The sequence below is a fragment of the Dasypus novemcinctus genome, chromosome 20 (assembly GCF_030445035.2).
Source record: "Dasypus novemcinctus isolate mDasNov1 chromosome 20, mDasNov1.1.hap2, whole genome shotgun sequence".
Lineage (NCBI taxonomy): Eukaryota > Metazoa > Chordata > Mammalia > Cingulata > Dasypodidae > Dasypus > Dasypus novemcinctus.
In genome coordinates this window covers 16,056,324-16,083,194 of record NC_080692.1, presented here as the reverse complement: position 1 = coordinate 16,083,194, position 26,871 = coordinate 16,056,324, and the positions used below count along the sequence as shown (strand labels likewise).

At 38.0% G+C, this 26,871-nt stretch overlaps 1 pseudogene; it reads left to right on the top strand.

The window, feature by feature from the left end:
• Nucleotides 1-531: 531 nt before the first annotated feature.
• On the top strand, nucleotides 532-26,871 carry LOC101432560 (aldo-keto reductase family 1 member C1-like; annotated as a pseudogene).

The following is a 26,871-nucleotide window of genomic DNA, read 5'->3' as shown; positions in this document are numbered from 1 at the left end:
GAGGGGCAGAAGCTATAAATCATGTATACTCACAGCCTGGGTGAGCAGGACATTGCATCACACAAGGCCAGAGATTGAACTTGGGAACAGACTGAACAACCACTGCCTATAGGGATTGGGCTTAGTGATAGCAGGAAGGTGCAGTGAATCCAGGCTCCAGTGGTAGGGTGGGATAGGCTCCTTTGATAACTCCATGAGCTAGCAGGAAACTGATTTCTTCCCCCCCTAGAAAAATGAATTTCAGTAAATTCTTTGATGAGAAAAGAAATACAAGTGAAATGGTTCTAGGTCTATTCTCACTTGATATAATGTCCCTTTAAGCATGGTCACTCATAACATGTTTTGTTAAAAATTGAACAGTGTGGTTGGGGCTTCTCATTTGTAGTTAGGGCATCTATTTTACAGTTAGGGCATCTCTTTTGCAGTTAGGGAATTTCCTTGCAGTTCAGGTATTGCCTTGATGCTGTTCAAGAATCTGCTGTAGGAAAATGAAAGAAAGCAGTCCCTGTGTACTTTGAAGGTTGAGAAGCAATGGGTCTCAAATATTGTGTGCAAATAAACGATGGACACTTCATGACTGTACTGGGATTCGGCACCTATTCACCTGCAGAGGTAAGAGTACAGGGCTTAGGGTCAAGGTTGTGAAAGGAAAATAGTTTGTATGGGTGGTTTCCATACTAGCTGTCCTAGAGTCAGTTCCTGTGTGACACTAGGGAATCTTCTTTATCTCAGTAGCACCAGGTTAGAGCCAGTCCATGGATAAATTCTTCAGCCATTGCTTCAGTGACTCAGAGTTTGGTCACCTACAGATCATTCTGGACATGACTTTTCCTCATTTCCAACTTTTAGAAAAAATGAACCTCAGCAGTTAGGGCACATGCTGTCAGCTGTCTGCTTTAGACTGATTGCAATGAGTAGCTTCTCTGTACATTCCTGTAATTCAAGAACTATTTTCTCCTACCAAGTACAGTAAAGTCCATGTGGTAATTATCCCTGACCTTGGCATTCAGGACTCATATACACTTCAATAACCCCTTATGTAAACCTATATTCTAGAATTACATTTTTCCTCCTAATATATAATCCTGTCATGCGACTAAAATGACTGTGCAGAAAAGAATTAACGAAGCCATCCACTATCCTTAGAAGTTCCTGCTTACAAGTTTCACCACTGGCTGGCATGTGTGAACTTGAATTTCACGAAGTGTCCAACAGTCCTCTCATCAAGAATAGTGGTTGAATGTGTGTAAAGTGTTTGTACAAACAATGAAAGTTTATGCTGAATCTTCCTTCCTTCAGGGGGACTGGAAATTTGTTATATGTTAGACAGAGTGGGCTTATATGAGTAGCCTCCTCTAAACAGTTTGGGAACTAAGTCTGTAGCGAGCTTACCTGGTAGATAACATTTCCCATATTTTGTCAACGTTTGATACTGGAGGATTAAGTGTGTTCAAAGTGGCTCCACTGGAGGAGGAATCTTTGAATTCCATACCTGATTCCTGTGTACTTAGACATATGCACCTTTTCCCTTGGCTGATTTTGCTTTGTATCCTTGCATGGTAATAAATCATAGCTATGACAGCAACTAAGTCCTCTAAGAACTTCTAGTGAATTGCTGGACCTGAAGGTGGTCATGGGGACTTTCCATACCAATGAACTACCATTCCAGTTTTCCCGTACTGAAATGTGTTCCTGGGATACATGACTGCCCAATATAAACCTGAGAAAGTCCCAAACAAACTGGGAAATATTGTTCATCCTACATGGGTAGCTAACACAAGAAGTGAGGGAATAATTGATTCTGGTGAAGCCTGCCATTGGGACATGGCTATCTGTTAGTAAAATGAATCTCCAACTACTGCCCTCATTGCTCCTCTAGATACCTAAGAGTAAAGTAGAGGAGGCCACCAAAGTAGCTATTGATGCTGGGTATCGTCATATTGATGCTGCCTATGTGTACAAAATGAAGAAGAGGTTGGACGGGCCATCTGAAGTAAGATTACAGATGGCACTGTGAAGAGAGAAGACATATTCTGTACTTTAAAGGTGTGTGTATGTGTGTGTGTGTGAACATTTGTGAAATGTGATTGTGTGTAGACATGGAATGATATGATTAGTTGAGTAGATATTTTCTAAATTATATTAATTTGTATGACTTTTATTCACACATGTCTTATGGGTTTCTCCTATTTTGTGACTCTTCCTGAACTTAATCACTTTACTTTTCTGAGCCTAGACCAAAGCACTGGGGTTTGGCATGGAGTATAGCATCAGACAGACCTACAGTAACTTGATGATTTTTCTTATCATTTCTGAGACAGTATGATATTTGATGAATGTCAAAGGAAAAAGACAGAACAGGAAACAGTTGTGGTTCAAGTGATAAGGCCACCGCCTACCATATGGGAAGAACTGGGTTGAATCTCTGGGGCCTTCTGGTGAAAAAGAAGAAGAGAAAGCATGGCCATGCAGTGAGCCAAGTGCCCACAAATTGAGCCAAGAGTGCAAGTGGTGAGCCAAGTGCCCATATGGTGAGCTGAGTGCCCATGTGAGTGCATATGTGGCTAGCCAAGTGCCCATGTGGTAAGCCAATTACCTGCATGGTGAGCTGGTACCCATGCAAGTGAGTCACACAGCAAGATGTTGATGCAACAAAAGAGAGATGAAATAGAGAGTCAAGATGAAGCACAGCAGAAACCAGGAACTGAGGTGCTACAATTGAAAGGGAGCCTCTCTCCACATCACAGCTTCCCAGGTTCGAATCCTGGTGAATCCTAGAAGAGAAAGGCAAAATGAGAAGACAAAAAGAGAAATAGATAGATCACACAGTGAATGGACACAGATGGCAAAAACAGCAGGGCGGGGTAGGGAAAAGGGAAGAAAAAATAATAAAAAATAAATAAATAAAAAGGCTTATTAAAAAAGAAAAGAAAAAAAAGTCACAGCAATGTAAGAAAGCCGAGGGCGGGGCAAGATGGTGGTTGAGTGAGTGCACCTGATAGTCTCTCCTGCAAAGAAGCAGCTGGGCAGCGTTAGAAATTCTTCAGGACCAGGCTGTTTCAGGATTTTGCAGGGCAGGAGGTGTCTGGACATCGATTTCATGGGAAGGTAACAGAGAAAACTCATGTAAAAGATAAAACTGAGGCTCTCTTACACGAAGTTAGGGGCTGCGGGCAGGATGCTCCCACTTGGGGCGGGCGGAACTGTCGCACCGGTACTGCAGCGGCGATTCCTGGAGGCTCTGCAGTACTGGGGAATTCATAAGCCCTGAGCAGGCTATTAAGGGGCTAACAGGGCAGGAGGCCTTCGCAAACCGATTTGGTAAGACAGATGGGAGTTTTTTGCAAGGCGGGGAATTTTTGATTTCTGACACGAATAATAGGCCTTCCAGCTAGAGCCCCGCCTTCAAGGCCAGCCACTGATCTGCAGTGGCCTTAAATCGTGGGCAGTAAAGAGACGTCACCAGGAGACTATTTCGGGGGATTGCAGGGTGGGAGGCTCTGGAAGCCGATTAGGGGAATCTTTTTGGAAGCTTGGGATTTTCGGATTTGGACACTGATACAGCGCTTCCGGCTAGAGCCCCGCCCCCTAGGCCTGGCTGAGGATCTGCAGCGTCCTTAAATTAGCTGCAATACAGATGCACCCCCAACTGGCTGTTTCGGGGGCTTGCAGGGCGGGAGGTGTCCTGAAGTCAAATTGGTGATACAGCCTCAGAAGAGACCCTACGGAGAGGGGGAATTGCGGGTTTCAGATACATAGGTCAGAGTTTGCAGATGTGACCTCTCCCATAGGGCTGGCACTCAGCTGCGGGGATCCCTGAAGGCTGTGCTGCACTGCGGTGCTCCCAGGCTCCCTGTTAACCGGATTTGAGGTTGCCAGGTCTGTGTCCCCTAAACCCTGGTGGCCCACACCCCAGAGACTCACACCTCTAGAGTCTGCAATATCACAGACTTTCCATCCCTGAATCCACCACACCCTGAGGCCCATCTGAGCCCCTTGATTGTCCTAACCATCAGTGTTTGTGGTTTTTCTTTTTAATTTAATTTTAATTTTTAATTTTTAATTTTTTATTGTCCTGGTTGCTAATATTGCATTATTTCCTAGTCTTTCCTCCCATTGTATCCCCCAAGGTCTATTTTTTTCATTTATTTAGGGTTTTTTTGTTGTTGCTGTTGTTGGTGTTCTATGTCTTCTTTTCTTTTCCTTACTTGTTCTCCACCCTTTTCTTTACCCACCCCCCTTTTTCTTTTTCTTTCTTTCTTCTCTCTTTTTTTCTCTCTCTTTTCTCTTGTCCCTCATTTCCTTCTTATTTTATTTTATCTTAATTATACAATAGGTGCTGCAGGGAACACCTCACATTTGCTGGGTTTCCTCATCCTCCGTTGCCTCATTTCTGTGTGAATTGATTTTGGCTACCTACACTATCCCCTTTCCCCCACATCTTGATATCCTTCATTATCTACTGTCTCTCCTATATTCCACCTCCCTTTCTTTGACCTCCAAATTACCTAACTCTTAATTTTTAATACCTTTGTTTTGTTTTCTGTCTTTTTTACACTCTTGAAATTATTGCCTTTTTTTTCTCTTTCCCTATCTCATGAAAACACTAGCTTTTTAATTCATACCATATTCCTCCCATAATCAGCCGACTACCTCATTATAGGTACTCTACTTACTGCTATAACTCTACACAACTTACATGAATCTAATATCCATCCTTCCAGATCTCATATTGTTGCTCTGTTAACATTTATTACCAATACTAATATACACATTTTCCTTGCTTACAAAATTGTCTTTCCCTGGCCCTAATACTTTCCTTCAAAGTGAACTCAGCCAGCAATAAGAAATTAGAATAAGAAGAACAAAGTGACAAAGAAAAGATATAACACTTACGCAAAAACAACAGCTAATTAATCCCTAAGACTAGACGAAGAAGCTAATGAACTGATTAAACCTGTCAAGATAAAATGATGACCAGACAGCAACAAAAATCTACAAACCAAACCAGTAATCAGGAAAACATGGCTGAATCCAATGAACAAACTAAAAACCAGGAAGGGGAGCAGATCTTCGCACAAATAATTAAAGATCTCAGAACATATATCACAGACAAATTTAATGAAGTAAAGGAAGATGTTAACAACATGAAGACAACACGTGGAGGGGAAATTGCAGACATACGCAAAAAGATAACAGATATCATGGGAATGAACACCACAGTTCAAGAAATCAAAAATACATTCCCAGCAAATAGCAGCAGATTAGAAGAGGCAGAGCAGAGAATTAGCGATGTGGAAGAAAGTACATTGGAAATCAAACAGATAGTAGAATTGATCGATAAAAAGATAGAAAAAATCCAGCTAGGACTTAGGGACCTGAATGACAATGCAAAATGCACAAACATACGTATTACAGGCATCCCAGAAGGAGAAGAGAAGGGAAAGGGATCAGAAGGAGTACTGCAGGAAATAATGGCTGAAACTTCCCAAATCTAATGAAAGAGACAGATGTACATATCTAAGAAGCACAATGCACCCCAAACATCATAACCCCCAACAGGCCCATCCCAAGACATATACTTGTCAAATTATCCAATGCTCAAGACAAAGAGAAAATTCTAAAAGCAGCAAGAGAAAAGAAAATCATCACATACAAGGGAAGCTCCATAAGATTAAGTGCTGATTTCTCATATAAAACCATGGAGGAAAGAAGGCAATAGTATGATATAGTCAAGGTACTAAAAGAAAAAAATTTCCAACCAAGAATACTCTATCCAGCGAAAATAGCATTCAAAAATGGTGGAGAGTTCAAAATATTCACAGATAAACAGAAACTGAAAGAGTATGCCAACAAGAAACCTCCCCTTCAAGAAATTCTAAAGGGAGTTCTGCAGGAAGAAAGGAAAAACCAGGACACGCAGAGTTGGAGGAGAGTGTCAGAGCAACAAAAAAGACAAAAAGAGAAGAAAAAACAAACAACCAACCAAAATATGACAAACACAAGTCCAATCAAAATATGGCTAACATAAATAATTCCTTGAAAGTAATAACACTGAATGTCAATGGATTAAACTCACCTATCAAAAGATTCAGACTGGGACATTGGATAAGGAAATATGACCCATCTATATGCTGTCTACAGGAGACACATCTTAGACCCAGAGATTCATGGAGGCTGAAAGTGAATGGTTGGAAAACAATCTTACAAGCAAACAATAACCAAAAAAAGGCAGGAGTAGCTATATTAATATCAGACAAAATAGACTTTAAATGCAAAACAATTGTGAGAGACAAAGAAGAATACTACATATTAGTGAAAGGGACAACCTCAAGAAGAATGAACAATCATAAATATTTATGCTCCTAACAAGGGTGCCTCTAAATACATGAGGCAAATGCTGGAAAAACTAAGTGAAAGAATAGATACACCTACAGTTATAGGGGGGATTTTAATATACCACTATCAACTCTGGACAGAACATCTCAAAAGAGAATCACTAAAGAAACAAAATAGGGAAACGGACTTTGGCCCAGTGGTTAGGGCGTCCGTCTACCACATGGGAGGTCCGCGGTTCAAGCCCCGGGCCTCCTTGACCCGTGTGGAGCTGGCCCATGTGCAGTGCTGATGCGCGCAAGGAGTGCCGTGCCACACAGGGGTGTCCCCCGCATAGGGGAGCCCCACGCGCAAGGAGTGCACCCATAAGGAGAGCCGCCCAGCGCGAAGGAGGGAGCAGCCTGCCGAGGAATGGTGCCGCCCACACTTCCCATGCCGCTGACGACAACAGAAGCGGACTAAGAAACAAGACGCAGCAAAAAGACACAGAAAACAGACAACCGGGGGAGGGGAGGGGAATTAAATAAAATAAAAATAAATCTTTAAAAAAAAAAAAAAAGAAAAGAAACAAAATATTTGAACAGTATATTAGAGGAGCTGGATCTAATAGACATATACAGATCATTACACCAAACACAGCAGGATATACATTTTTCTCAAGTGCACATGGATCATTCTCCAAGATAGACCATATGCTAGGCCACAAAGAAAGGCTTAATGAATTCAGAAAGATCGAAATCATGCAAAATAATATCTCTGACCACAGTGGAGTGAAGCTGGAAATCTGCAAGGGCCAGAGGCCCAGATTTCACACAAAGATATGGAAATTAAACAGCACACTCTTAGAAAAACAGTGGGTCAAAGAGAAAATCTCAAAAGAAATCAATGACTACATTGAAACAAATGATAATGATAACACAACATACCAAAATTTATGGGACGCAGCAAAAGTAGTACCAAGAGGGAAATTTATAGCCATAAATTCATACATCAAAAAAGAAGAAAGAGCAAAAATTGAAGAGCTAACTGCAGATTTGGAGGAATTAGGAAAAAAATCAACAAAGTAATCCCACAGGAAGAAGAAGGAAGGAAATAACAAAGATAAGAGCAGAACTAAATGAAATAGAAAATAAGAAAGCACTTGAAAAGATAAACAAGACCAAGAGCTGATTTTTTGAGACGATCAATAAAATTGACAAACCTTTAGCGAGACTAACAAAGAAAAAAGGAGAGAAGATGCAAATACACAAAATAAGAAATGAGAAAGGAGATATCACCACTGACCCCACAGAAATAAAGACTATCATAAGAGGATATTTTGAAAAACTATATTCCAACAAAAATGACAATTTGGAGGAAATGGACAAATTCCTAGAAACACATAACCAGCCTATATTGATGAAAGAAGAAATTGAAGATTTCAACAAACCAATCACAATTAAAGAGATAGAATCAGTCATTAAAAACCTCCCAACTAAGAAGAGCCCAGAGCCAGACGGCTTCACAGGTGAATTCTCCAAAACACTCCGGAAAGAACTAACACCAATCCTGCTGAAAGTATTCCAAAAAATTGAAACAGAAGAAACATTGCCTAACTCATTCTATGATGCCAACATTACCCTAGTACCAAAGCCAAACAAAGACACCACAAGAAAGGAAAATTACAGACCAATTTCTCTAATGAACCTAGATGCAAAAGTACTTAACAAAATACTTGCTAATCGTATTCAACAACACGTTAAAAGAATTATACACCACGACCAAGTGGGATTCATTCCAGGTATACAAGGATGGTTCAACATAAGAAAATCAATCACTGTAATACACCATATAAACAGATTGAAGGAAAAAAATCACATGATTATATCTATAGATGCAGAAAATGCATTTGACAAAATACAGCACCCTTTCTTGATAAAAACACTCCAAAAGATCAGAATACAAGGAAACTTTTTGAACATGATAAAGAGTATATATGAAAAACCCACAGCCAACATCATTTATAATGCAGAAATCCTAAAATCCTTTCCTCTAAATTCAGGAATAAGACAAGGATGCCCACTCTCTCCCCTTCTATTTATCATTGTCCTAGAAGTACTTGCTCGAGCACTGAGGCAAGAACCAGATATAAAAGGCATTCAAATTGGAAAGGAAGAAGTCAAAATTTCATTATTTGCAGATGCCATGATCCTATACATAGAAAACCCTAAGAGGTCTACAAAAAGGCTTCTAGAACTCATTAATGAGTTTAGTAAAGTCGCAGGTTATAAGATCAATGCGCAAAAATCAGTAGCATTTCTGTACACCAATAATGAGCAAGATCAGGAGGAAATCAAGAAACAAATACCATTCACAATAGTAAATAAAAAATCAAATATTTAGGAATAAATTTAACTAAAGATGTAAAAAACTTATAACTGAGAACTATATAAGACTGTTCAAGGAAATCAAAGAAGACCTAAATAAATGGAAGAATATTCCCTGTTCATGGGCAGGAAGACTAAATATTATTAAGATGTCTATCCTACCAAAACTGATCTACACATTCAATGCAATCCCATTATAAATCAACACAGTCTTCTTTAAGGAACTAGAAAAACTAACTATGAAAATTATTTGGAAAAGAAAGAGGCCCCGAATAGCCAAAGACATATTGAAAAAGAAAAACGAAATTGGAGGAATCACACTACCTGACTTCAAAACATACTACAGAGCCACAGTAGTGAAAGCAGCATGGTATTGGCATAAGGAGAGACACACAGACCAATGGAATCGAATTGAAAGTTCTGATATAGAACCTCACATATATAGCCATATTATATTCGATAAAGCCACCAAACCCTCTCAACTGAGAGAGAATGGCCTATTCAACAAATGGTGCCTGGAGGACTGGATAGCCATATGTAGAAGAATGAAAGAGGATTACTATCTCACACCTTATACAAAGATCAACTCACGATGGATCAAAGACCTAAATATAAGAGCCAAGACCATAAAGACCTTGGAAAGCAGTGTAGGGAAACATCTACAAGACCTTGTAATAAGAAATGGCTTCATGAACATCACACCAAAAGCACAAGCAGCAAAAGAACAAATAGATAAATGGGATTTTCTCAAAATTAAAGCCTTCGCACCTCAAAGGGGTTTGTCAAGAAAGTAAAAAGGGAGCCTACACAATGGGAGAAAATATTTGGCAACCATATATCCAATAAGAGACTTATAACTTGCATATATGAAGAACTCCTTTATCTTGAAAATAAAAAGATAAACAACCCATTTAAAAAATGGGAAAAAGATTTAAACAGACACTTCTCCAAAGAACAAATACAAAGGGCTAAAAAATCACATGAAAAAATGCTCCAAATCTTTAGCTATCAGGGAAATGCAAATCAAAACTACAAGGAGATACCATCTTACTCCCATAAGATTGGCAGCTATGAAAAAAACAGAAGAATACAAATGCTGGAGAGGATGTGAAGAAATGGGAACACTCATCCACTGCTGGTGGGAATGCAGAAGGATCTAACCATTCTGGAGGACAGTTTGGCGGTTTCTCAAAAAACTAACCACAGGTTTGCCATATGACCCAGCAATTCCACTGCTGGGTGTATACCCAGCAGAACTGAAGGCAGCGACACAAACCGATATATGCACACCAATGTTCATAGCAGCATTGTTCACTATCGCCAAAAGTTGGAATCTACCCAAATGCCCATCAACAGATGAGTGGATCAATAAAATGTGGTATATATATACAATGGAATACTACTCGGCTTTAAAAACAAATACACTACAAACATACATGATAACATGGATGAATCTTGAGAATCTTATGTTGAGTGAAGCAACGCAGGCATTGAAGGACAAATACTACATGACCTCAATGATATGAAATAAGCAAGCTGCCTCAGAGAGCTAGAGACTGGAAGATAGGCTTACAGGAAATCGGGGGGTAGAGGAAGGATGTAGGCCGACATCTACATGGGTGAAATCTATGATAAGCTGGAGGTAAATATGTGTACAAGGAAGGGATAAAATGGGGGCATAGAGTTACCTTTGGGTGGGGCTTTAGGGGTTGAGGTGGGCTAGAGATGGGCAGATGGGTAATATTGCCCAAGAAATTGGGGGGAAGGAGGGGCAACATATGAACAAAGGAGATTGTCAGATGTTGGTTGAGAGTATAATGCTGAGAAAACCTTTTCAAAATATAATTAGGAAAGTTACCTGTTTAAGATACTCAAAGGGGATAATCTGATGGATGACAGACTCCTAGGGAATATCTGAACGCTCATTTTGCCAGAGTGGGCTATACCATTGGGTAGAGACCCATATAATGAGAGTGAAGGTAGACTCACAACCTGGGGAGGACTAATGCTATCAAATAGAGGGAACTGTATCTCTCAAGAGAAATGGTGGCTCCCAGGGCATTAGGGCAGTTGAGCAAGTCAAGCCCTCAACACTGTTGCAAGTATCTCTGAACATGGCTCCTCAAGAAATGAAGATTGACTGTCACTGTGGGCCCCAAGGGGAAGGGGAAATAGATATTGAATAGATGGAACCAAAGTAAATGTGAGGGCAAAAGAAGTGTTTCACAAGAGTACACAAGGATGGATATAAAACATGTAATATTACACCAAAAACATATAGGGGATGACAGACTAATAATGTAAACCATAATGTAAAACATAGGATAACTAAAAAACTTAGAAAACTGTATAGCCTAAAGTATAAACCACAACGTAAACACAAATGTTACCTTGTTTGAAAGCTATTGTCTCAATATCTGTACATCAGTTTCAGTAAATATGATATGAATAAGTTAAAAGATTATCACTGTGGAAGGGAAAAGATTTTATAATGGATATGTGGGAGTACTGTATATTGTATATATAAGTTACTGTAATCTAAGGCTCTTGTGAAGAGAGCTCAATAATTAGGAAAAAAGAATAGAAAAAGATAGGATGTAGAATTTTTCCAAATCAATATGTATTCTATATCTAACCTTTAAACTCATCACTATATTCCATTTTACTATTAAGAGAACCTGACATTATATTGGACTTCATTTTTTAGGAAGTTTTGGATCACAGAGTGGTTCAACAATGGCAGCAGAGGAATACTGGTATGGGATGTTATTGACAGGGGACATACGGTTGACAGGGAGTTATACAGGGCATGCATCCAAGGTGCATGGAAATGTTTGGATATACTCATAGTGGAAACAATTAAAAACGACAGCTGGGCGGGTACTGGGTTCCGGGCCGGGATGGGGGGGTCTCTGTCATGGTCCCTAGGGGAGCAGCAGTAGTCCCCCAGGTGCAACGGCAAGGACAAGGAAGGAACGAGGGTCCAACAGTGACCCCCTGATACTAATGACTTTGTTTGTGAGCCTATACACCTGAAATAAGAACAAGGCCTAGAGCAGCACTGTGCCTAAGAGTTCCCTCCTGACAGCCTCTGTGTTACTCAAAAGTGGCCAGTCTCAAAGCCAAACTCAGCATGTAAATGCAATGCCTTCCCCCCAGCGTGGAATATGACATCCGGGGGTGAGCCTCCCTGGCACCGAGGGATCACTACCAAGTACCAGCTGATGATGTATCTAGAAAATGACCCTGAATTAAAGGTTCAAAGCTGACCAACAGAATATCCCTGTCTACATATAATAACAGAAGTTAAAAATGCTGTTTGACCTAAAGTGAGGGGGAAATGGAAAGGACAAATGAGTTTATATGGCTATGAGTCTCTAAAAAAGAGTCTGGAGGTTGTCAGAAGGATTGCCCTTATGCACACCTGAGCAGAGTCTCAGAGACAGATAAAGTAGATACAACCCCAGGTATTGGTCCTTTTGAGGGCTAAAGAGACCCACAGGTTCTATGGTCATGGCAGATGGAGTTCACTGCCATGTCAGTTGGCCCTTCTTTGGAGCTGGTGTTTCTGCGTGATGGAGATGGACTCAGATGGGATCTCTTTTCACAAGCCTTTCATGCTACTTTACTGGAATTGTAGTTGGTGCTGGGGTTTAAGATATATCTAGGGGATTTGAATCTCTGGACTGACAATATGATAGCCAGGCCCTGAGCCTCAACAGACTTCAGCTCCTACACTCTGATTTATTGGACTTACCTCACTCAGTTAACATGGAGTTGAAGACTGTCAACCACCACACCATGGAGCCTAGAGTACCTACAACTGAAAGCAGGAGGATTGCATCCACTATCCATGTGGAATCTAAGCCCCCTCTTGACATAGATGTGGAATGGACACAACCAAGCCAAGGTCCATAGGAAGGAGGAATACAGTAAGGATTAGAGTGGACTTAATGATATTCTATTCATGAACTATTGTGGTTAATAATCGAGAAAATGTAGCATTGGTGTGGAAAAAGTGGCCATGGTGGCTGCTGGGCACAGGGAATGGGAGGAAGAGATGAGATGTGGAGGCATTTTCGGGACTTGGAGTTGTCCTGAGTGGTGCTGCAGGAACAATTGCCGGACATTGTATGTCCTCCCATGGCCCACTGGATGGAACATGGGACAGTGTGGGCTATGGTGTGGACCACAGGCCATGGGGTGCAACGATGCCCAGAGATGTACTCACCAGATACAATGGATGTGTCATGATGATGGGGGAGAGTGTTACTGTGGGGGGATTGGTGGGGTGGGGGCAGTGGGGGTGAATGGGGACCTCATATTTTTTTAATGTAATATTTAAAAAAAAATGAATAAATAAAATAAAATAAAAAAAGAAAACATATATCCTCACAAAAACATGTAAAAATAAAAAGTAAGAAAGCCAATAAGGTAGCTAAAAATAGATTGCTAAAGTTTCTCAAAATGTGTCAGCACATATTACCATGAAAAACCAACTTCCCGTCACTTACGCATGCAAAAGAAATAGAAAATATTCATCCTAATGGGTTTTATGAGGATGGACGTAGATAAATTGACAGAAAGTGCTTTTAAAACTGTATAAAACACAAATCAAATGGTGGACATTCTTTTTACTTGATAATGATTTTTACTTCTTGAGTTATTTCCTTCCACTGAGGAACATACTCAAAAAATAATAAGAGTTTCTTTTAATATGCCAGAGGAAAAGGAGACCCAAGAAAAAAGGAAACATTTTCTTTGAGGTAATCAAGTGTTCAAGTAGTAGAAAACTGTGTAAATATTGATTTGTGTAAACTACTCAAGATTTGACATTAAAGTCCTTGAAAAAATGCCTTTGGGAAACATTTTTGTTTAGTACCTTAATGGAACTCTTCCAGCATGGCTTTCTTACTGTTCATCATTTGCTATACTTGCAAGAATTCCCCTATCATTAATCTGTTTTACTTTGGCAAGATTTCCATCTCTTTTATATTTTGCTCATTTTCTTCTTCCTTTCAAAATTTTCCATATCACTTTTTATGTTGTAGAGAGCCATAAAATATAAAAGATATTAACAAAGGAATGGTATTCAGAATGAAACTCTAAGATTAGATCTATACATACTGAGTACATTCTAGGTTGATCAATGATCCAAGTATAGCTTATATTTAGTCAAAATGGCAAATAAGTTTCATTTGTGATTTTGCTCAACTAGTTGCACTCCATCTGCTTTCTCCTTCTTGATCTGATTCACCGAGTCAGGTGAAGTATTAATGCAGCCTGTCTTTTATTTGACCTCTGCAGATTTGGGTCATTTTCTTTAGACCAGAGTTGATCCAACCAGCCTTGAAAAGATCACTGAAGAAACTTCAGCTGTACTATGTGGACCTTTATATTATTAATTTCCCAACAGCTTTGACGGTTAGCAATTTGCATGATCAAACCATTTTCTTTCTCTACCAGCGCCTTTCAATCATTATGCTTTTTTAGGAGAATGCAGGGATTGTGAAATTGCATTATCCCTCGCTCTTGTATTGAATGTTTATATCCCTAAATTCCCTACACCAATATGCCTTCAAATGATCAGAGTACAGCAATTCAAAGCCGCTGCCTCAAAATCTTGAATAAATATCCCTGGCCAGGTCCAAGGCATAGACATGATTATGTCTCCTGAGTCCATTGTGGACCTTCATAGACACAGCTTTCATGTAGCTGTTGTGCACAATGAAACTGCCTCATGTTGGTCTACAAGGTGGTGTCCTCCTCTCTCACCAATTTCATGCTGAAAAGAGGTTTGTCATTGCTCACTCTGGGTTGGCCTAAAACTAGCAGGCTCCACAGGGCCCACCAGCCCTTGCTCTTATGGATGGCACCACTTCAATTAGGGCTTGGTAGCCTGCTCTTATCCAATGACTCTCTTGTAAGGATTCTTAAATAAAAGTAGCAGAAATCTGATTAAGCTACTTATGTAAAACTAAGAGGCTTTTTAATTATGCAAATGGGATATCCAAGATAATGCTAGATTTAACGAATCAATGTTGTTTTCAGAAATGTCTCATTTTTTCCTACTCTTATGTCTGAATTCTCTCATTTCAGCTTTATTTTTGTCCCGCATTTTCCATGGTGTCCAATATGCCCTTGAAGTAGGCCGAAGCTCATGGAGATTAATATTTGAGACTCTACCAGCCACCATATTATTCCCAAGAACAATCTAGATAGACTGTGTTCTGTGTCTTTACCTCTGGACCATCATGTGTCTAGGGGATGACAAAATGTGATCAGCAGTGTGGGCAAGGTTATAATGCATTTTAGGTGGAAATTAAGGCCACATAATGGACTACTTTCTCAGCTGAAGGAGAGGCATTTCCAAAATATTGGGGCAGACAAAAGTAACGCAAGTCCATTATAATTACCCATTAGAATCTTGGGCAAAATATATTTATTGAATATTTAATAGATGGAAGAGATTATAAAGCCACTCTCTGTAGACATTTATTACCTCTGCATATATGAACCACATTGAAAAAATTAGAACTGGAAAGTTTCACCAACCTCATGGATCCTTAAGATCCAAACCCTTGATGACCTGTCAGCACAACCAAGGGCAGAGATATTCATTTGTGAGCTCCCTACAATGATTCCTTCTGTTCTAGCCCAGGGAAGATCTTCTTCCAAAAGATGAACATGGAAAACCTATATTCGACACAGTGGATCTCTGTGAAACATGTGAGGTGAGTGCTCTTCCTCAGAAGAGTAAGCTCAGACAAGAAAGCCAAGAAAAGGGGGTGTGGCTCACTCTTCCAGCAGTAAGAATTTAGGACTGTCCCTAGATGAACCTCAACCTGAGTGCTCTCAAATTTAAGCCAAGTTTGGACAAAGGATCCCAAAATTCTCTAGAACCTCTAAAATGGTTTTATACTTTCATAGCAATTTCCTGGTCATACAATGTGACCTTCTTTCACAAGGGAAGTTGACACAACCCCATGGCCACTGAGATTCTGTATAGCAGAAAAACCTTCTCCTGGAGGATGGAAGAGGGAAATTTTCTATTGGTTCTAGAAGGGTACCTGAAATTGAAATTAGTTGTATTACTATTATCACTTTCATGAATCCTCTGTTCCCAAGACTAATGAGTGTTTGGCATACATAACATCTCAGAAAAGCTACTGAAATTGCAACATTTTCTGCATTTCTACCTTCAGCCTAAACCTCCACTGGAAATGAGAGTAAGACATGTATAATTTTTATGTCTCCACTTTCATTCTCACAAATGTTTAGAAATTAAGTTTTTCTGAACAATCTTTGCTCTTTACTTAATCTGATTCTTGCTCATCTTTATTAACATAACCTAAGTAGAATTTTAACCTCTGGAACAGAACTTCATTGATAAGTTTAATCGTAACTCCAGTTAACTCAATGACTGCCCATGCCTTTCCTTCCTCTATTGTCTGATGCTTCTCCTTGGGCAAATGATTCTCTGTACCAATCCTGGCAGGAGATGAGGAAGAGCTTTCCCACTTACTTAGCCACTGCTGTGGTTCCCAGCCTGGTGCCCAACCTATCATAAGCTATTCTGTGTGTCAATCTAGTGTGTTTTACCATTTCTCAGCCTCCTATTTTCTATACTCATACTGAAGGTATTCTGATATACCAAAGGTATAATGAGCAGCTATTATGTATGGGACATAGAGAATAAAAGTCTCTGTCCTCATTTTCCCATATTCATGTCAGAGAAGACAGAAAATGAACAAATGAAAAGATAAACACCACTGGTTAGATGGTGATAAGTTATGTGGAAACAGTAAAATAAGATGAGGAAAATGGGCATATCATGGGGGAGGTATCTGGTGGATTTGCAATTTCATAGGCATCTAAGTGAGACCTTCATTTAAAAGAGGTATACAATGAGATGTGAATCTTGACATACTTAAGGGAAGACTAACTAGGGATAGGGGACAGCAAATTCAATAGCCTTTGAGTGCTAGAGTGGTTATAACAAAAGAACAGCAAGATGGCTCATAGGACTTTAAGAGGATAGAGTGTCAGAGGGCAAATGGGGCATCAGATCTGGAAGGGCATTTTAGGAAGGATTTTGACTTTTATTCAATATGCATTTGGAAGCCATCAGTGGGTTTTGATCTGATTTACTTTTTCATAAGTTGGCTGTATTTTGCACACTCTAAACCAGCAGTCACTATCCATATAAGGTTATTTACATTTACATTAAATATAAATCAAAACTATGAAAAACTCAGTATTTCAAGCACATGTTTTATTTGTTAAATAGCCTAAATTTTCTAGTGTTTACCATATTAAACAGGGTGGACATGTACTATTTCCATCATAAGAGATAGTTCTGTTGAAGAGCACTGTATCTAAATCCTAAGGACTACAGACAATAGAGGAGAGGACAGAAGCAGGAAGACTGGCTAGGATACACTTGAAACAATCAAGAAGAGTAAAGATGATATGACATGTTCAAATGTTCCCCCCACCATCCCCACAATTTCTTGGGCCATCTGACCCATCCTCCCATCCCTAGCCTCCCTCAAGTCCACAAAGTTCCACCCAAAGGTATCCATATGCCCCCATTTTATCTCTTCCCTGTACAAATACCTACCTCCAGCGTATCATAGAATTCACCCATGTAGGTGTCAGTTCGCAATGTTCCTCAATCCCCAACTTCCTTTAAGTTTATCATCCATTCTTTAGCTCTCTGAGAGAGTGGTGCTCCAGAAGTATTCGCCAGGTGCAGTGGATGTGCCACGATGATGGAAGAGGTTGTTGATGTGGGAGGGCTGGGGTGGGTGGAATGAGGGGTATATGGGGAGCTCATTTTTTTAAATGTAACATTTAAAAGAAAATAAAGAAGAAAAAAAAAGATGATCTGACAGAATGGAGGCAAAGTATGTTGGATTTTGAACCGGTTCTGAAGGCAGCCATGACAGGGATTTCTGCTATAATGGAAGAGGGGTATGAGACAATGAGAAGAACTGATTAATCCTGATTTCCTTGATCTGAGCTAATGGGAGGGTGGAGCTGGCATTCATTGAGATGCAGATGTCTGCAGGAGGAACAGGTTAGGGGAGAAGAACAGTAGATCTGTTTTGGACTTGGTTAGTATTAGATGACTATTCAGACATTCCAACAGAGATAGGTACAAGATGAAGATATCAAGTTGTGAATCTGGGCAAATAGATGGGATTTAAAGCATGAATTGGATGAGATCACTTGAGAGTGAGAAAAGATAGAGAAGACATGAGTTCTGAAGCCTGAACCTAGAAGCTTCCAATTGAGACAGATGATGAAACCCAAGCAAGAGGAGATCTGAGGGATTAAGATGACCAAAAAATTATTTCAGTGCCTAGAATCAAAGTTGAAAGTGTTTTAAGGAAAACATTATCAGCTATGTCCAATGATGATGCTAGGTCAAAAGAGATAAGCAACATTGGATTTAGCAATTCATGATCTTGACAAAGACTGGGGGAAAATAAGTAGGAGTGCATATGCGAGTGTATAGAGAGAAAGGGAGGGGAAGAATTGGGAGCAGTGAGTATAAGCAGCTATTTCTCTCAATGTACAAGTCTTTCCTGTTTTGCCTAGAAGAAAATAGTCATTTCTTTCTATTTAATTCTTCTCCTTTCCCTCTTCAATTTTTACTTTCTTCTTTGAGACAATCAAACTCAGTCAGCTTCATCGTCATTTCTTGGCACTTATTCTTTCATCATTTCATGAATTTATCATAACAAGTCTTCACAACCTCTTCCTCCCAGGCCCTGGAGAAGTGTAAGGACGAGCACTGACCTAGTCTATTGGTGTGTCCAACTTTAACCACAAGCAGCTGGAGAAGATCCTGAACAAGCCAGGGCTCAAGTACAAGCCCGTCTGCAACTAGGTGAATAGACTGCTTAACCCATCGGAACCTTTGCTTTTTCTGTTCTTCACACACTTCTTCCTGCACTTCTGCCAGATGCCTACTTATCCTCCCTTCCTATTCATTTTACCTTTTGGACCAGAATATTCTAGAAAGCAGCTCATCTGTCTGGAAGGGCAGTGATAGAACCCTTAATTGTATCTATGCCTGGCAAAGTCTTAGTGAAAATCATAAGGAGACATTAGCACATAAGTATGTAAAAGAATTAAATGAAAGGAGAAGAGTTCAAGGAGGGCTGGAAGAGTTAACAACACCTTTAAGAGGAAGGTGGACTTTACCTGAGCTTTTAGGCATGACCAGAGATTGGGGGTGAAGGTGATTTGGAATGAATTGCCTTTAGTAAGGACATTCATTAAGCTTGAAAGTAGCTTAAGTCAAACCAAGAATGAGTCAAAATAAGATGGTTTTAAGGTTTGTCTTGAGCTTGGAAGCCATATTCCTTTGTTCTGATTCTTGACCCAGGAATCACCCATATGGCAAAAATTAACATGAAACTATTAAAGCAATCCATGGTTAAAGGATTAAGTAATCAGTTAATGTTGATGATAAAAGTGGAAGAAATCAAACCAAAGGGACTATTCTCACGTAGATAAGGCAGATTTTGCACCTACATCTAGTCCGGTTCTCCTCCCTGCTTCTACAATTAAATTAACTTTTAAAATATCTATACTCCAACTGGTTATTTGCTTTAACTTTACTTTAAAACTTGGATCCAAGAAGTGGTTGTAGGTACTAGATTGGACAATATACTTACAAAATTGAGTAATATCTTTTTGATATACAATATAGTGATATAAAACCATGGATTTATATAAATAAATAATTTATTAAGGGTCTAGCCTTAATTTTTTAAAGATGATCAAAAAAGTAAAATTTAAATATGATACAGCGAGTACGCAAATTTCCCTCTTTTATCATGTCTACTGAATGCTTTCAATTTAAATTGTACACTTGACACTTCACACACACCCCATACCTCAGGCTGCATAAGACTGAAAATATTCTCTGACATATGAACATTCTGTTGTAAGCAAATTAATAACAATTGCTTATATCATGTGTTATCCAATTCATATTCATATTCCCCATGTTAAATAAATCCTCCTGCAATTCTTTTATAAGCAGAATCCATTGTGGTTCACTTATTATATTTTACATTTATTTCAAATTTTTGATCTTCAAACTTCACTGAAAACTTTCTTATCTGATGATATTATGACAGTTTTTTTCTAATATCCTGAATTTATCAGATTGTTGCCTTGTGGTACTAGTTAACTTGTTGCTCTATTCGAAGTTTTGAAAAACAGAAGTTGCATCTGAAGACTTTAGTAGATTCAGTTTAAATATTTTTAGAAAGAAAATTTCACCAGGATGCTAAGTCCTTTAAAGTGCACTGAATCAGGTAGCACATAATAACAGATTGTGCTGCTAACAGTGGAGATAGATTTGATATCTTGGTTAAAGTACCGGTAGCCAGATCTACTCTATAACATATGTTTTTCCCTTTGCAATTGCCAACTAGTATGATCAGGGGTAATTTGGCATCAGTGAAAAACTTTCACCTAATATTTGATATCTATGTAAGATTTTTACCTAAAGTCATTATTTCATTGGGTTTTACAGTTCTAATTTTCTACTTTTATCACTCCTTTTACATTTCTTAGAGGACATTTTCCTCTATTAAAAATGTATTTCAGGGAACAGGTGTGGCTCAAACGGCTGAGTGCCGGCTTCTCAGATGGGAGCTCCTGGGTTTGGTCCCTGGTGCCTCTTTAAAAAAACAATTTGGGGGAGCCAATGTGGCTCAGTGGTTGAGTACAACCTTCCCACACAAAAGGTCCCAGGATCAATCCCCAGTCCTGGTACCGCAGGAAAAACAATTCCTTCAAATCAGGATAAATTACAATTATAATTACTAACAAGGGTAAGGATAATTTCTTTCCCTTTAATTATCGATATATGAAGGAGTACTGTAATAATCACAATTGATGAAGATAATTATATTTATATTCACCCTATTTCTTTCTCTTTCTCATCACTATGGACTCTTGGATTTTTATTGATTCAATATAATAAGAAACATAGTACTCAGTATTCCACTTGATGATCATATCGACCCAAATGTGGCCAATGCGATCCTCCCAAAATGCGTTGATTATCTTTTTCACATGACCTCATGAGTCTTGGGCTGATTTCTCCTTCTTAGCACAATCAGATGTCCAAAGATCAGATGGTTCTTTCCCTATCTCTAATCCAGAATTAGTCATTTCTCTAGGTTGAAGGCAATGATATTTATTTATTTTAATTGACTTTGTAATAATATTACATTAAAAATATATATATATGAGGTCCCATTTATTTATTTTAATTGACTTTGTAATAATATTACATTAAAAATATATATATATGAGGTCCCATTCAACCCCACCACCCCCACCCCACCTCTCCCCCCTCCCAGCAACACTCATTCCCATCATCATGACACATCCATTGCATTTGGTAAGTACATCTTTGGGCACCTCTGCACCTCATGGTCAATGGTCCACATCATGGCCCATACTCTCCCCCATTCCATCCAGTGGGCCCTGTGAGGATTTACAATGTCCGGTGATTGCCCCTGAAGCACCATCCAGGGCAGCTCCATGTCCCAGAGACGCCTCCACCTCTCATCTCTTCCTGCCTTTCCCCATACCCATCAGCCACCATGTCCACTTTTCCCAATCCAGTGCCACCTTTCTATGTGGACATTGGATTGGTTGTGTCCATTGCACTTCTATGTCAAGAGGAGGCTCAGATTCCACATGGATGCTGGATGCAATCCTCCCACTTTCAGTTAGAATGAAGATCTGGGCAATGGAGGTGTTTCTTCTCTGGAATATCACGGTTTTTGCTTTTCCAGGGGATAATGATATAAAATTGATCTTTCTTCAAGTCATTAGCTCATGTTGATATTTTCAGTTCATGTTTAACTTTGCAGGGTTTTGTTGAGCTTCTCTGACTTTTACCCTTCCTTTTACATTTTAATGTGTATTTTTCATGTAATCTAACACATTTCTATCCTGGTATCCCACAGGTAGAATGCCACCCGTATCTCAACCAGAGAAAACTGTTGGACTACTGCTAGTCCAAAAATATTGTGCTTGTTGCCTATAATGCTCTGAGATCTCAGTGAGATAAATGATGGTAATGAGAAGAGGAGATTTACCTAAAACCCCACTATAGATTAAACATTGTTAATCATCCCAAACTCTTTTTTCTGAAGATAACTCTCAGCTGTCTATTTAAAAGGTGGACAGGGACAGACATACCCCTCCTTTAAATCCCATAACTCTACACATTGCTTTTACGTTGTATTATATTATTATAGTTTATATAATAATACATATCTGCTTGAAAAACTAGACATAATAAAAAAGGTGAGCCAAAGGCATAATCTCAAGTTATGATTCTGAAAGTTCAAGTAACATCTTCCATAAACTTACTTGAGTTTTATATAACTCAAGGATAGAAAGAAATTATCATCTGAAAACATTTTATAACCCTCTATTGAAGTATTACCCATTATACTTGATGATGAGAATGAAGAGCAATCATTTGGAACTTGCAAGATTTTCAACAGTATGTTAGAAAAGTTAAAATAAAAATAATCAAAATCTTCCCTTTCTTTCTTCCATGTAATTTCTTGCCCTTCTTCTAGGGTTATTATACTGAGAGAAATATTTCCACAGAAGAGTAGAAAAGAAAAAGTCAAGAGCTTGGAACCATTGTTCTCAAAGTCAAACATACTTAAAAAAGACCTGGAGGACATGATATAACACAGGTGGCTGGACTCCACATCTGGGGCTCTGATTCAATAGATGGAGTTGGAAGTCATAGAATTTACATTTCTAATAAATTCACAGGTTGTATAGTACTGCTCCTCTATCGACCATATTTTGAGAACTACTGCTCTAACACAGATCCCCTTTCTGTTAGTAGCCTCCTAATAAATTGGATACCCAGCAACCGATATTCAGTCTTTCTACCTTCTTTCCATGGTGGGCCAGAACTTACCTGTTCTTTTGGATGATCCAGTTCTTTGTAATATAGCAAAATATTATAAGCGAACCCCAGCCCTGATTGCCCTTCGCTACCATATACAGAGTGAGGTCATGGTCCTGGCCAAAAGTTTCAATGAGAAGCGGATCAAAGAGAACATGCAGGTGATGAGCAGTGCTGGAGGCCTCAGGAGGCCTCTATATTGTCCTCATATATGTTCTGCTTTATAGGCATCTCATATGTGGCCTCATTTATTTCTCTAAATTTTCCCTTCATATATGAGCCATGAACCCTACCAATAGTTTTCTCCTTCTTCCACAACATCAGGAAAATGATACCAGGATGGAGAGAAGGTTAAATAAGAGTCTGAAATTTGGATTCTCACCATATCTCTGTAATTTTATCTGTAACCCTGGTCTAGTGACATCTAATTTTCTTCCTTTCTAAAATAAGGTTGTTTGATTAGGTGGTATTCGGATACTCTTGCCACACCTAATTTACAGCTTTGAGCCAGAGCTGACAACCTAACCAAACACAGTGGGTAATACCCAGCATATTTGCTGTCTTAAAAGTGAGAAGACCAATGTCCATATGACAATCTTCTCTTCCCTGAATTCCTACAGGAAGTGGTCCCATTCCTACAACAAAGTGAAATGTTCTTCTCATCTCTGATATTTTAAGCATTTAATGACTTATTTTTTAAAATTATGTTAAAAATTTAAACAATATAAAAAGCATAGAGTGAAAAGTAACTCACATCTTATCTGTTCTTCAGGATCTCAATTACCTTATGTTTCTTTCCATGTCAATATCAGTTGGCCTTTTCCTGTATCACTTCCAGAGACATTCCCTGAATATATACCCTCTTCAAAAATTAGTGAAGAATAGTATACATTTTGGTTTTTAATCTTTATTTCAGATACAAAATTTAATTTTGATGTGAAAAGATACAACTATAGCTTTCAATTATGTGTTCTCAATTTGAGCAGTGAGTTTAGAGGGTCATCTTGCTTGCCAAAAGTTATCTAAAAACATGAAATATACCATAAATGTAAAATATATCTATACATAGAATTATACCCAAAATAATAACAATCAACTGAAAATCCTACGACTTCCAGGTTATGAAATAGTTTATGTCTTCTGTGATCCTTACTGATTATATCTCATTCCCTCAGAAGTTTCCGTTTCCCAAGTTTTATAACAGTCCTTATCTCTCTTGATTAATTTACTACATGCAAGTATATCACTCAAGATGCCTGTCATTTTGACTTCTTTGAACTTTGTATATGTGGAATCAAACTGTATTCTTCTATAACTTGCTTCATTTAGTTAATGGTAAGCATGAAAACCATCCATATTATTTCATGTGGCTGTTCTTTGTTCAGTTCTACATCTGCATAGTGTTCCATCTGATGAATACACCATGATTTATCAAAACACTTAAGACCACATGCGATATTTTTTATTTGTGGTGTTTTTTTTGCCATTATGAATAATGCTTCTAGATACATTTTTCCATGTGTCTCCTGGTACAAGTCTATACTTTGTATATATTCTTAGATCTAGGAATGGAATTGCTGGAAAACATAGTAGGAGCAGGTTTAAATTCATTTGATTACATCGAACTTTTTCAAAAGTGATTTTTTGGGGGGCCACATATGCAATGTCTCCTTCCTCCTCATTCTAGCCAACACTCAATATTGTTAAATTTTCCATTTTTGGCCAGTCTGCAGGATAGGTGGATCCCCTCATTGTGAATTTTTCATTTTTCTGAATACTAATGGAACTACTTTACTGAGTTTTATTAGGTTGTGCATCTTTTACTTATAAAAGATTATTTTTGTCCCGTTAGCTAAACTTTGTTAACTAAACACTCCTAAAAATTAGGTGCTTAGGACTAAAAAAAAATTCCTTTAACTCATAACTTTGGATTCATGATTTATGCTTGACTCAATGAACAATTCTGTTCTTGCTTGTATTCACTTCTTAATACCGTTAAATTCAGAGCAGCCAGGCTCCTCTGCTTCTTGAGTTTGATAAGCATGATTTATCTCTCCTCCACAGAGTTTTTCATCCTCTAGCCAACTTAGCCCACAAGTTACATTATGACAGTGGCAGTTATCCATGGATGGAAGAAGTGCTTTTAAAGCCACATATTTGTTGAAATATCTTCTCCTCATTTGTGCTTAATTTTAATTTTCTTAATGATATATTAACATGAACCAAGTTCCTTCTCTACTGTAGTCAAATTCATCATGCTTTAAATGTGTGCTTTATGATTAGAGTGCACTTTCATACTTTGAGCACCAGAAATTATTCTTCTCTATTATTTATATTCTTTCCTTTCAAATTTACATCTTTTATTCACCTGGAATTGATTTTTAGTGCTATGTGAAATTAGAATTCAAATACCTACACAAGCAAGTATATGTGTATTTACATGTAAGTTATAAATATATATGTGTGTGTTTATATATAAGTATGTGTGTGTGCATGTGAAAATGGATATCCAAATGTCTGAACACCACTTATTGAAAATTTCCTATAGTCCTAGAAATATTCATTGCCCTCTCTATTATATATCAAGTATCCATAATCTGTTTCTGAACTCTCTCTTTTCCCCCTTGGCTTATTTACATTTGAGTACTATCTTAATTTCTATGGAAAATAAATCTTGCCATCCAAAATGATTGTCTTGATTACTTTGACTGCTTTTTCTTTTATATATAATTTACAATAACATTATCAATTTCAAAAAATTTAAGTTTTTCCATATGCTTTGTAACCAGAGATCAAAATGTAGACAAGGGACTTCTTTACAAGACTGAAAATTCCAATTCATGATCATAATAAGAATATCCAGTTATTTAGGTATTGTTTAATATTTTTAGTTAATACCAAATTCATCTCCATATATGTATTGGTGTATCAGTGTTGCTAAATTTATTCATAGATTGATAATTTTTCTTATTCCTTGGTAGCTTTTCCTAAATTTTTATGTTGAAATTTTAAATGTTCAGAAAAGTTGAAATAATAGTACAATAAACCCCTATTACCTACAGTCCTCAATTATTAAAATAGTAACACTTCTTCATGATTTCTATATATCTATCTACTATCTATCCTCTCATCTATCACCTTTCTGAGTATTTCTATGAATACATGTACCATTCATTCCCTCTACTCTATTAGGAATTCTGATTTGCAAAATCATAGAACTTTACACTTGTTCCTCTCTGTCTTCAATCACTTTTATTTTTCCATATATTGGTTTCTATGTACATCATTCTGGATAACTTTTTCATCACTACCTTCTAGTTAACTAATCCTCATTTCAACTGTGTCTAATGTGCTATTAAAGCTGTTTTTTATATTACCTCAATGCTAATATTTCAAACAGACTATTTTTGTTGAGTCCTAGGAGGACGTCATGTTTATCTGGATTATACAGTGTTTTATGGTCTAAAATTTATGGCAGAGTATTTTCTATTAAATTTTCAACTTGGAGAACATGCCAGCCTTTGACTCCTTTTATTTGCCCTCTATTGCTCAGTTGGTAGAAACAAAACAAATTAACACAATGATGCTCAGTCATGGGATTCAACAAATATTTTGAAGCTAAGCAGAATATTTGTCTTCATTTGCCAGGGAAATACTGTGTGTGCCTGCTCTAGGGACAGCAGTGTCTTATCAATACTAGAACTCCCTCTCACTTGGGCAAATGTTATTGAGCTTTGCAATACGAAAAAGTAATAATTAATGACATGTTCATACTATCAACTTTCTATCGGTTATAATTGAATTTCAATATAGTCAACTGTTTTAATATATTCTTTACTAGCATTTTAGAATTTTCTACTTAAATCCCTTCTATATGTCCTACTAAATCGAAATCTATGTTATTGTTGCTATTACAAATAGGAACTTTTCTTCTATTTTAATTTCTAAGGAGTTTTCTGTAGTATTTGAATATTTATTTTTATTTCTTTTCTAATATTATACCAGCATAGTGTAATTTCATTTTTAATAATATTTTCTTTGTTTTATCCAATTGACAATTATGTAATCTAATATATAAGAAACTTTTTTCTACTTTCCTAATAGGATTTTGAATTCCAGTTCTCACCAGATGTCATGAAGGTCTTAGATGGAATAAACCAAAATCTTGACTATACTAATTTTCAATTGTAA